The 12,381-nt window shown below is 47.1% G+C and overlaps 1 protein-coding gene across 2 annotated transcripts in view; it reads left to right on the forward strand.

Annotated features, from left to right (window-relative positions):
* Positions 1 to 2,872: 2,872 nt before the first annotated feature.
* Positions 2,873 to 12,381, forward strand: part of ANXA2 (annexin A2) — a 49,755-nt gene continuing 40,246 nt past the window's right edge. For both annotated transcript variants that reach the window (XM_065411794.1, XM_065411793.1), the window contains exon 1: positions 2,873 to 2,948. The gene's annotated coding sequence lies outside the window, so the exon portion shown is untranslated. The remainder of the gene's footprint in view (positions 2,949 to 12,381) is intronic.

Below are 12,381 nucleotides of genomic sequence, written 5' to 3' on the forward strand. Positions count from 1 at the left end.
ACGTCAGACAATCCCAAAGGCAACCTCTATACACTCTGAAGTTGCAGGAGCTTGAGGGATTCAGCTATTATTATTTATCATTTCATAGATTTCGAGGCCAAAACTGACCATTGTGATCATCTAGTCTGACTTATAACACAGACCATAGAATTTCCCAAAAATAATTCCTTTTGAATTAGAGCATTTTTTTTTAATTCCAATCTTGATTTAAAAATTGCTTCTGATGGAGAATCCACCACGATTCTTGTTCCTGTGGTTAATTGCTCTCACTTTGACAAATTATGTCTTATTTCCCGTCTGAATTTTTTGAGTTTCAACTTCAGCCATTGGATCGTGAAGCCCCAACTGATATTCAGGCCCTATTGTGCTAGGTGCTGTACAAACATATAGTAAGAGGCAGTCTCTGCTCTGAAGAATTTACGGTCTAAATAGAAAAGACAAACAAAAAGTGGGAGGGGGAGAGAGGCACCGAGAGATGAAGTGACTTGCCTAAGGTCACACAGCAAATCAGTAGCAGAGCCAGAAATAGCCCCAAAGTCTCCTAACTCCCAGTCCAGTGTCCTGTCCACTAGAGGACACTGCCTCCCATGTGCCCAGATATAAATGGAGTTCTATTTCTATGATACAAACCTAACTCCACCTGCATTTATTTCTTACTATAATGATGAATTCCTTAAAATATACAAATGAGAGTATGTGAGATCTATCTTACAGACAAGATCTTTCCCAAGGATAATTATAGCCCTTTAAAGGGGAGCATTTTAAGTAAATTGAATTCTGAGCAGAGCATGACTTGTGCACAGGAATTACATTGCACAGAAAAGAACTCATCCCATTGATTAGCTTGTTCGGTGGAGCACCGAACACGATGTCTGGCTCCACTGTATTGAGTTAGATAAAAGATGGCTTTGATGTACAATGTACTATCCAAACATGCAGCAGAGTTACAATTCTATAAGACTTCTAGTGTGTAAATCTGTCAGAGTTGGTCCGGCAAGAAGGAACCGAGGGTGGGGGGAGCGTGCGGCTCCCCTTATAGCATTCTATAGAGGCGCCACACTAGGGATCGCAGCAGCGCTCCCCCTATGGGTACTGGTAAGGGAAAAACTTCCGGCACCGGTGCATGTGGCGAGCACGCACACCTACTGTGGAATAGACATGAGCAACACATCTCGAAGAACGCCAGTTATGGAACAGGTAATTGTCCTTTACAAAAGCATAGTTCTAATAATGCTTAGTGATTCAACATCATTCCTCTGGCAACTGCCTTGTTGAAGCTTAAACTAATAAATGTATGACTCTAATGAAAGATTATTATAAAATTTATATAACATTAGTAACAAAATCCTATGCCATTTCACACTCCTTTCCTTCCTTGTCTGCCAAATGACCTCTGTCTCTCTCAATGCCTCTTTAAAATACAGTTCTGCGAAGTCTTTTTAGTGTGAATGCACCAAACTTTAACTGGATGATTGTAAGGCTATGTCTACACTACGGACCTTACAGCGGCACTGCTGTAAGGTGTGCTGTGGTGTTGCTCTATGCTGGTGGAAGAGAGCTCTCCTAACGGTATAATTAAACCACTCCAACGAGTGGTGGTAGCTATGTGGTTGGGAGATGCTCTCCCATGAACATAGTGCAGCCCACACTGGCACTTTTGTTGAAGAAACTTTTGTCGGTCAGGAGTGTGGTTTTTTTCACACCCGTGACCTATAGAAGTGTAGACATGGCGTAAAAGACTTTGAGAATAGAACTTAATCACTTGCATAACGGGCCTCATCATGCTGTTACCTAGCAGCTCTGTGTTCTTGGGGAACCAGGGTGCAGTACCCACCCGGTCCTCTCAGATGTGCTCTGTTAGTGTGTGTTCGTCTGATTCTGGGGCTGGAAGAACCCAGTCCTGGGGAACTTAGGTCCTGCAGGATAGCTCCAGTGGGAGGGAACCTGCAGCAGGGAGAAGTAGAGCTCGTATGAGAACACAAGTGACACATTGATAGAAGTACAGACCCCCCCCCCAAAAGAGTAACCCTAATAAATGAGCATACCCCAAAGTAACAGGCAAAGCTGGTAACAATGCGGTAAGTGTTACTCCTATAGCTAAATCATCGGTTAGCAACTTTGTGGCCTAGAGCACTGGAGTGGGACTATTGTGACCTGGGTTCTAGTCCCAGCTGAGCTGGTGATCTTGGGCAAGTCAGCGCCAACTTGTGCCTCAGTTTCCTCATATGTAAAATGGGTATACCTAGCCTGACATCCTTTATAAAGTACTTTGTAAGCTATGGATGGAAAGTGCTCTCTAAGAGCAGGGCATTCTAAAGAATAGCCTGGTGAACTCCTTGAGGGTGGAGGGAGACTGTCTCCCCCTCTGTGCTTCACACAGCAGGCACCAGCTGAGGGTACTCAGTGCATGGTTCAGATCTAGGGGTGACACCGCCCGAGTGCCCTGACGTGTATTGGAGACGTGCCTTTCCTGTGAGAGGCTGCAGTGCGCTGGAGAGAAGGGGAGGCTGTGCAGCCTGGACACGATCGAGATTTAGCTCAGGAACAAAGAGTGCCAATTGACCGTAACTCCTCTGCAGCCCAAACCAACCAACGGGCTGGGGCAGTAGGAGGCGAGGGCTCGATGCTGTGTAATGCGCACCCTATCTGCGGGCAGCTACCACCCCCTCCCCTTCCCCTTCCCGCCCTGCCCGAGGTTGCTAAACCCTGGTGTGCCCAGCCAGCGTGAGTCAAAAGGCAGATGAGTCAGAGGCAGCCTGGGGTGGGTGGGGCGCCTCTCGTCAGGCTGCCGCAGGCTGGGTGAGGGGCGGGGGAGAGGCTGGGGAGTGCCAGGGGGTGGGACTAGGCTAGACTGTAGATGTGGCTCTGTACAAAATCCCCACCCAAGCTACCATCATCCTCCCTCTCTGAGTCCTGAGGAGCCCGGCGCAGCCTGTGCCTTGCCCCAGGTAAGTGCCCCCCTCCCCCTGCTTGGCTGCCAATGCTACCCCCTGCAGGGGGGCTAGCACCGCCTGGGCATTCACTAGGTGCGAGCGCGGGGGGGCGAGGGGGGTTAGCTAAGAAAAGCTCCCCGGGGGACTGCAGCTGAACGAGGCGGCTCCTTTTGCAGACGTTGTTTCTGAAAGTTTTTGTATTTGAAACAGACTCGCTGAGCAAAGCTCTCGGAGCAAGAAAGTTTCCCTGCCTAGTATCTGCAGGGGAGCTGGGCAGTGTAGGGCTAGGAAAAGCACAGCAGTTTCCTCTGCTTCTGACGTGCAAGATGAAACTTATTTTAAGGGGGCCAGGAGGAGGTTTAAGGTAACTGTAGCTGGCGGTGAATTCCAGGGAGAGGGGCTGCATAAAACAGCCTTAGGAGGCAGTAACTAGCACCTGTAATAAAGTAATTAACACAATTGCTTATGCTGCAAATACCAGAAGCTTTGCTAGACTGTTAGATGCCATGGCTGTTAATCAGAGAATTAGCCAGACTGCAATGTTGGGTGTGGCCTCGAGCGGGTAGAGTGTCTCTTCCCCCTCCCCGTTTTGGTGTTTTTTTTTTTTTTTTTTTTTTAAATTTTTGCTGCACTGTTCTTCCCCCTCCCCCCCCCCCCCTTTAAGGTAATTCTCAGTGTTTTGTTGCACATTCCGGTGGTTTCAGATGATCAGATCAAGTCCTGTTTTTAAACTTGTTAGTATGAAACTACCATATTGATATCTCAACATTATCCTTTTCTGGGGTGGAGAAAAAGGAGGTTCGTTTAATAACCCCTACCAGGAGGAGTTGGTCCCAAACTACTAAGAAGTCACTTAAGAACTAACTCTCTTTTCTTCCCCTGTTAAAGTACATTAAGGCTGTTTGAATGAATGAGTGGTTTTGCCATAGGTAAGATTCACTTTTCGACCAGAAGCTTTGCAGAGAAGATTTATTTTAGACAATCAGCTGAGCTTTTAACTTTCAGTTTAAATGCAAGTTTCATTCAGATATAACTAAGCTAATGTTAGACACAACAGAACAAAGTGTGACCCTGGTGCATAACCTGAGTAAATGGGCCCCACTTGTGGGGCTCTGGGTTACAGAAAATGGAATACTCACTCTTGCTTTCTCAGGGCGTGGTGGAGCAGTACTACTGCAGCTATTCTAGCAATTTCTGCCCCTACAGTCTTCCTATATAGGTAGCTTTAGATAATGACTCTCCATAGCTGAGCCTCACTTCTCCTCTTATACCTTCTTCCCCCCCACCACGCAGATATATGTGCTGTCTGCCATGGAGCACTGTAGTGTGGCTGAGGTGCAGTTCTGTTTTATGCCCCATTTCCCTCCCATTAGCAAAATTGCTGAGGTTGTGCTGCTCTTTGGGCCTTGTGGGTAGGTTTTGCACTACCCCTGCTGTCCGTGGGCAAGGACTATAACTGGAGGAATACTAGGGTGCTTTCAGGGAGGCCATGTACAGATTTGGCTCATTACTGGACAGTTACAGTACAGTTTAGGATTCACTAGTCATAAAACTATTGAAACCGTATGCATTAGGACTCTGAATAAAGAGCACTTTTGTACGTGGAAATAAATGAAGACTGAAAGAGGTAACAATAATTACTCAAGGTTAATGTTCTATGCCATTGAGAGAGTTCAGCTGAAAGATGCACTTAGTCCTATATGTGGACACTGCCTGCTTGTCCGTTTACTAAGGCTACGTCTACACTACCCGCCTGAATCGGCGGGTAGAAATCTATCTCTCGGGGATCGAATTATCGCGTCTCGTCGGGACGCAACAATCGATCCCCGAATCGACGCTTGTACTCCACCAGCGGAGGTAGGAGTAAGCGCCGTCGACGGGGGAGCCGCGGAGGTCGATTTGCCGCCGTCCTCACAGCAGGGTAAGTTGGCTCCGATATGTCGAATTCAGCTACGCTATTCGCGTAGCTGAATTTGCGTATCTTAAATCAACCCCCTCCCCCCGTAGTGAGGACGTAGCCTAGTTAAGTGGGCTCTGCAGGGTAGGTCTGGGGTAGGACAGAGATTTCCTTCTTGGGTTGATGTTGCAGGATTTGTGTTACTTCTGTTGCTTGGTTTGGTGGTACTGAACAGCCCCAGTGAGTGTATTTTTCTAGTTGCTCTTTTATGGAATGGTTTTTAATAGGTTTTCCTGCAGAATCTCAGGAATATTCTATTTTAAATATAGATCTAGAGAAGTCCTAGCTTTACTGTTGGTTAAGCACTCATGTATGGTATAGGCAATTGGCATATTCCTGAAATGGAACATCTATAGCCCCTGGTTTATGTAGTATTGACCCCTGGAAGAGAGTGAGTCTTAAAATATTGTGCATTGTTAATAGATCAAAATAATGTTTTTCACATCTGGCCTATGAAATCTTTTCCTTTCAAGTTTAATCAATTCATGGCCCAGACAGGGCCTTCATTTGCCCTCCTAAGCTCTGGGGCGCAGCTTGGGGACACAGCCTGATCTGCTGTATTTCCAGTTACCATCGTGTTCAAATAAATGACTTTCGGTCCTTGTTCTATTCAGTTCAAAGACATTCTGTTCCTTTACTTTTTTGTGGTACTTTTCTTCCTCCTCCACACTTTCCCCTAGCCGCTGGAGCAAAGCTCCTCTGTTGCCACACCCTGTCTTGGTTGGAAGACTTAAACCAAATGGGCTCTTGTTTGCAAGAGCTTCCATTCTTCTATTCTCTATTTCTTTGCTCCATAAGCCTGGGAACACCGTTCGCTGTCATCCATAAAAGTGGAGCACGTTTTCAGGCTAGGACAATAGGTTAGCTGTCTCCTCACATGATGATTGCTGCTTGTTTAGTTAACATCAGGCATTTTTTTCCCTGGAACCTATGCATGTTTTCTTTCATGACACATCTGAACTGTGCTTAGAAACCAAGAGATCTGAGGCTGTCTCTAAATCAACATTAGCTGCTATAGCATTATCACCAAATTGCCTGATGGTTGTTACGTCGGTGAGGGATCAGACACAGACCAATAACAGTGTGGGCAATTGACCTGCAAGTATCTGAACTGTGTCTTCTCTCAGCAAAGAATAACTGAGATCTCTCACTTCTCTGTGTATTATTAAAATAAAAAAATAGTGGAATTCTGATTCAGGATCGCATGATAGCCTTCTGAAGAAAAACAAATTGCTTGGGCTTGTCTACAAGTATGGAGTCTTAAAGGTTTGGGAATAGAGGCCCAGCTTCCTTCCAGTTTAAGAAAAAGCAAGACTGTGCATGTGGTTTTTATTTTAAATACATCCAAATCCAAACAGTATTAGTCAGAACTTCACCAGTAACAAGGGGGTTTACTTGAGGACCGTGAGAGTATCTTGACAGAAATGGGGCCAAAATTCTAATGAAGGAACTTGTGACTATCTACACATTTATTCTGTAATTGAAGATCTTTCTCTGCAACCTTGATTTTACAGAAATCCCCATTATGCTGCCAGTTTTCTTTTGATCTGCACTAAACCTGGTTCTGATTGGCTTTTGGTTGCTATAGCATTATTTGGTAACTCCATGACCATACCATTTTCATCTGTACAAGAGGGTGTGTTAGCTCAGTTACTGGACTCCGTTCAAGTTTTCTGTTCCAACAAGCCTGATTCAATGTGGTTTTTATTTGATTTAGAAATGGCAGGCTTGCAAAAAGCTGTCTGGCAACTGTTGCTGTGTGAAAGACTATACTGCAAATGCATTCACTTCAGCTTTCAGTGGAGCTTTTTAGTTCTTTGTGGCATGCAAGACCAGAGGATTTCTTAGTCACATGTCTTGAAGATGCTCTAAAATTGATCATCAGTACAAAGATTGCCTTGTTTGTAACATTTACTTTTATTAAGAAAGAACAAGTACTTTAGCTTTCATAATGTAACTGCCATACCACAATCCTCATGATTAAGGCTTGTGCAAGACCTTAAGGCTTTCTCTCTGTTGCCTCTTTTTAGAGGGTTGGACCTGGATTGTTCTGGATTTCTGTCCTGAGACTGATTATTTCAATGCAGTTGATGTTATCCCAAACTTCCTCCCTTAAATACTATATCTTAATTATTCCATAGGCAAATGAGTGGAGTTTAAACTTTGTTCTTTTCTCACCTAGATTGCTACGGACGATTTAAGGATTCTTAATGTTCTGGGTGCTTATAAGCATACAAGCTTTACAGACACTTAACACAAGCTAGGACAGGTTAGATATGGATGAGATTACAGTAGCTATGTTAAGTGAAATAATACACCAGTGTTCCTACTATTTACTGGTATAACAATTAATAGTGTGACAAAGTCCCTCCTCTATCTTGGTGGGTCCTGCGCTTAGTGGTGGATTTTCTTGCCTCAGAGATTCACCATGTGGGTTGGGGAACAGCCCAGAGACCTTCCCCTCTGGAAGAACCCACAGTCCAGGTCAATTGGGAGGTTTGGGGGGAACCCAGGCCCACCCTCTACTCCGGGTTCCAGCCCAGGGCCCTGTGGACTGCAGCTGTCTATAGTGCCTCCTGTAACATCTGCATGACAGCTACAACTCCCTGGGCTACTTCCCCATGGCATCCTCCAAACACCTTCCTTATTCTCACCACAGGACCTTCCTCCTGGTGTCTGATAACGCTTGTGCTCCTCAGTCCTCCAGCAGCACACCCTCACTCTCAGCTCCTTGCACCTCTTGCTCCCAGCTCCTCACGCTCACACCACAAACTGAAGTGAGCTCCTTTTAAAACCCAGGTGCCCTGATTAGCCTGCCTTAATTGATTCTAGCAGTTTCTTCTTAATTGGCTCCAGGTGTCCTAATTAGCCTGCCTGCCTTAACTGGTGCTAGCAGGTTCCTGATTACTCTAGTGCAGCCCCTGCTCTGATCACTCAGGGAACAGAAAACTACTCATCCAGTGACCAGTATATTTGCCCTCTACCAGACTCCTGTACCCCACTGGTCTGGGTCTGTCACAATACGTTTTCTAATTTAAAAAGGACTGATACCTGGAGTACATACTGTACAGCATTCCATTTGATATTGTTTTATCAAAGACATTGATGGGAAATAAGACAAGTTTGGAAGGAAGGGAAAATAATTCTTCACGGTTACAAAATTGTAACCATCACAATAAGCAAATCTAGCCTGGACAGCTGTAGAACAGCTGGGGCAGTTCTGTTCAGTTCTGTCTTTAACTCAAGCAATGTAGAAGAAAAAGCATTTGACAAGTAGGGGGGGCTGAAGAAAAATAAACATTCATGATGTCGTCTCCTTAGCCAAATATAATACTGTCGCTAACAATATGGTGTTTGGGGGGATATGGGCAGACGTAGGTTTTATTTTTGTATTAAAAAATATAAAGCCTTATTTCTTACCTTATGTAACTTATTACACTGGGCTCCCTTTTTCAGCAATACCATATAATACTGCAAAGGTATCTAGGGACCAATGCTTATTTTCTTTTGAATGTTTTCCTGACAAGATCATCATGTTCTTTAGCAGCACCGGCTGATTGTATCTGCTCATCCCATCTTTTGATGACCCTGCGTGACAGAGAGGGTTGTTCTTTGCTTGGTATCGACTCTTAGAACTCTCATCTGCTTTCAAGAGAGCCACACTTGGAAACTGGGTACTGTATTGTAAGGGGTTGGGATATACTAGCTCAAGGATGAGGGAGAGTTTCCAGCAATTTGGAAGTGGATGAGAATTCTTCTAGAGGGAGTCCCACTGCATATCTCTCCTGTTTGGAACTCCTGGACCCTCTCAGCTGAGCTGCCTCTCAGCGATTGGCTCCCCATCTGACTCTTGAGTGCGGTGCTGGCAGTTGGAAGACTGACTGAAAGGACGTGGGCAGGGTAGGGTGTCTGGGAGCAGGGAGATGGTTTGGGGGAGTGAGGTAATGGGAAGGGGAGAACTGGCAGCAGGAGCATTGCTGAGGACTCAAGAGGGAGGGAGGGAGGAATTCAGAGTGAGGTTGAATATATTCTCGTTCAGTTTTTTGGTCCGGTGTACTGAGGACAAATATCCTGATCCTATGTGTGCTAAATTTGTGCATGCGGGTGATGTACAGGCAATGCTATTGGTCTAAACATACAAATGTCTAGTTTCCAACACCTTAACATTGCGTAATGCCTAAGATTAGTGGTATTAGCAGGGGAACATTTCTCACCTATTAGCAGAAATGCCTCTGTCTAATCTAGCTAGTTCCTTTTCCCTGTTTGACATTTCCACTAGATTTCTTGGTGCTGGAGTCCTTAGAAGGCAACCTTCAATTTTAACTGATGAAATAGTTAATGCTTATTTCAGTGGCACCATCAGAAGGTGACACAAATGGCTACATTTCTCTCCTTGCTAGTGGAATTTGGGAGCGCCTACCTTCCTGCCAGAATTTCAGGAATGCAGTGATGTTGCCCAAATCCTCCCGTTTACACCCCTTGAAAAAATTCTCCTCCTCCTCCTCTTACTCTTACTCATGATGATTTAGGACCCTCCCAGTCAAACAATACTACTGCCCAGGCAAAGAGACTAAACTTGTCAGGGAAAAATGGTATAGTGGCATCAGCTTGTCCAATTGAAATGTTCATTTTTGTAGTTTATAGGATCTATGCACATTAGGCTTATTTTTCATACATCTGGAAGTCTGATCCTATTAGATGCTTAAAAAACAATATTCTTTGGAACTTTAAAAATTTCAGCAAGCTTAGTTTCCATCACCAAGTATTTCTGAGAAGGAAGTTGTTGCCTTGGCTATGATGTGAAATGGATAAGCTTTTTGGCCACGGAAGCTATGCCCCACAATGATGCAGATTATCTTACTCCATTGCATTGTTCCTTTTGGGGTCTGTATTTTGATGGGGTCCTTATTATTTGTGATCAGATACTCATGCTGCTAATCACTACAGGTCTGTCTCATCTTACGCGGGGGTTCCGTTCCGCGGTTAGCGCATAAAGCAAAAACCGCGTATAGTCAAAATTCCATTGAGTTCAATGGCGGGCGGAATTGCCCGCACTACAGGTATAGTATTACAATTGTTGTTTTTCTCTTTTTTTCCCCCCGACCGCGTAAAGTTGAAATCGCACATGTTAAATGTGCGTAAGATGCCACAGACCTGTATTTGTACCCCTGGCTTGTAATTTTTATTTTTTTAGTAGCAATATTAGAAACTGTTTAGCCACTCAAATGCAAAGTAGAAAAGTTAGGCAAGTGTTCTGGCTCAAGTGTTCCAGATCAAATAACATCAGCTGCTTCTGTAAAATACAAATAACTTAAATTCACAGAGGCCATTTCAAGACTTGTGATTGAGGAATTTAGCCTCTGAGTTGCAGATCATTCGCCTAAAGCAGTTGTTTTAAATTGCTTTTTGGCAGATGTCTGGGCCGACTCAGGGTACAGTTTCTCTAAAGGAAATTTGTTGATACTAAAAAAAAAAAAAAAAAAAGTTAATCCGTGTCTGTGTGTTCAAAAAATCATTAATCTAATATCCTTAGTGTGGTGGTAGTCTAGTAAAGCAGTCATTAATTAGAGTCATGACTCAGATCAGATTTTTAGGAAATGGCCCTCAGTTGATGAGTGGTATTGATTTTGAAATGTGTTTGAGGGTTTTTTGGTTTTTGGGTGGTGGTTTGTTTTTGGTTTTGTTTTTTTTGGTAGGAGTTCTTTGACTTACTGGAGACCTGACAAGTCTGGTTTCTTTGCCTGGGTAGTAGTATTGTTTGACTGGGATGGTCCCAAATCATCATGAGGAGGAGAATTTTTTTTTGAGGGGTGTAAACGGGAGGAATTTAGGCAACATCACTGCATTCCTGAAACTTATTGACTGAAATTTAAAAGTGGATTTAAAAGTGGACATCAGCAAAAGTGATTAGAGTAAAAATAGTCACTTACTGCCATATAGGAGAGTGAAGACCAATTCCTATCCAGTTGTGATGTGTGCCATTTACGTTATACTCTTGAGATACTCCCTTACTTGTTACTTCAGCTCTTGCTGCAGGGGTGGCCAACCTGTGGCTCGGAGCCACACGCGACTCTTCAGAAGTTAATATGCGGCTCCTTGTATAGGCACTGACTCCGGGACTGGAGCTGCAGGCGTAGGGTTACCATACGTCCTCTTTTTCCCGGACATGTCCGGCTTTTCGGCACTCAAACCCCCGTCCGGGGGGAATTGCCAAAAAGCCGAACATGTCCGGGAAAATGGCGGCTCTGCTCCTCCCCTGACTCTTCGGCTCTGTTTAAGAGCTGAGCCGCCCGAGCGCTATGGGCTTCAGGCAGCCCCCTTGCCTCCGGACCCCAGCCGCTGGCCGGGCACTTCCCCTCCCGGGCTCCGGCGGCACAGGGTCCGGAGGCACGGGGGCTGCCCGAAGCCGGTAGCGCTCGGGCAGCTCAGCTCTTAAACAGAGCCGAAGAGTCAGGGGAGGAGCAGAGCCTCCAGCGGCGGCGGCTCTGCTCCTCCCCGACTCTTCGGCTCTGTTTAAGAGCCGAGCGCTACGGGCTTTGGGCAGCCCCCATACCTCCGGACCCTGCGCCGCCGGAGCCTGGGAGGGGAAGTGCCCGGCTGGGAGCGCAGGGTCCGGAGGCACGGGGGCTGCCCGAAGCCGGTAGCGCTCGGGCGGCTCAGCTCTTAAACAGAGCCGAAGAGTCAGGGGAGGAGCAGAGCCTCCAGCCGCAGCTGCTCTGCTCCTCCCCGACTCTTCGGCTCTGTTTAAGAGCCGAGCTGCCCGAGCGCTATGGGCTTCAGGCAGCCCCCTTGCCTCCGGACCCTGCGCTGCTGGGCGGGCACTTCCCCGCCCGGGCTCCGGCGGCGCAGGGTCCGGAGGCACGGGGGCTGCCCGAAGCCGGTAGCGCTCGGGCAGCCCGGCTCTTAAACAGAGCCAAAGAGTCAGCGGAGGAGCAGAGCCTCCGCGGCTCTGCTCCTCCCCTGACTCTTAAACAGAGCCGGGCTGCCCGAGCGCTACCGGCTTCGGGCAGCCCCCATGCCTCCGGACCCTGCGCCGCCGGAGCCCCGGAGGGGAAGTGCCCGGCTGGGGGCGCAGGGTCCGGAGGCAAGGGGGCTGCCCGAAGCCCAAGCGCTACCGGCTTCACGGTTTGCCAGGCAGCCTCCAGACCCTGTGCCCCCGGCTGGGCGCTTCCCCTCCCGGGCTCCAGCTGCGCTGGGCAAGCGCCGGCCGGGGGCGCAGGGTCTGGGGGCTGCCCGGCAAACTGTGAAGCCGGTAGCGCTCGGGCAGCCCTTTCCTCGTGGCTGGGAGTGGGAGGGAGGAGGGGGCGGGGAAGGGGCGGAGTTGGGGCGGGGCTGGGGGTGGGGAAATGGGCGGGGCCAGGGCCCGTGGAGGGTCCTCTTTTTTTATTTAATAGATATGGTAACCCTATGCAGGCGCCAACTTCCCAATGTGCCGGGGAGTGCTCGCTGCTCAACCCCGGCTCTGCCACAGGCCCTGCCCCCACTCCACAC

This window comes from Emys orbicularis, chromosome 10 (assembly GCF_028017835.1).
Source record: "Emys orbicularis isolate rEmyOrb1 chromosome 10, rEmyOrb1.hap1, whole genome shotgun sequence".
In the NCBI taxonomy this organism is placed as follows: domain Eukaryota; kingdom Metazoa; phylum Chordata; order Testudines; family Emydidae; genus Emys; species Emys orbicularis.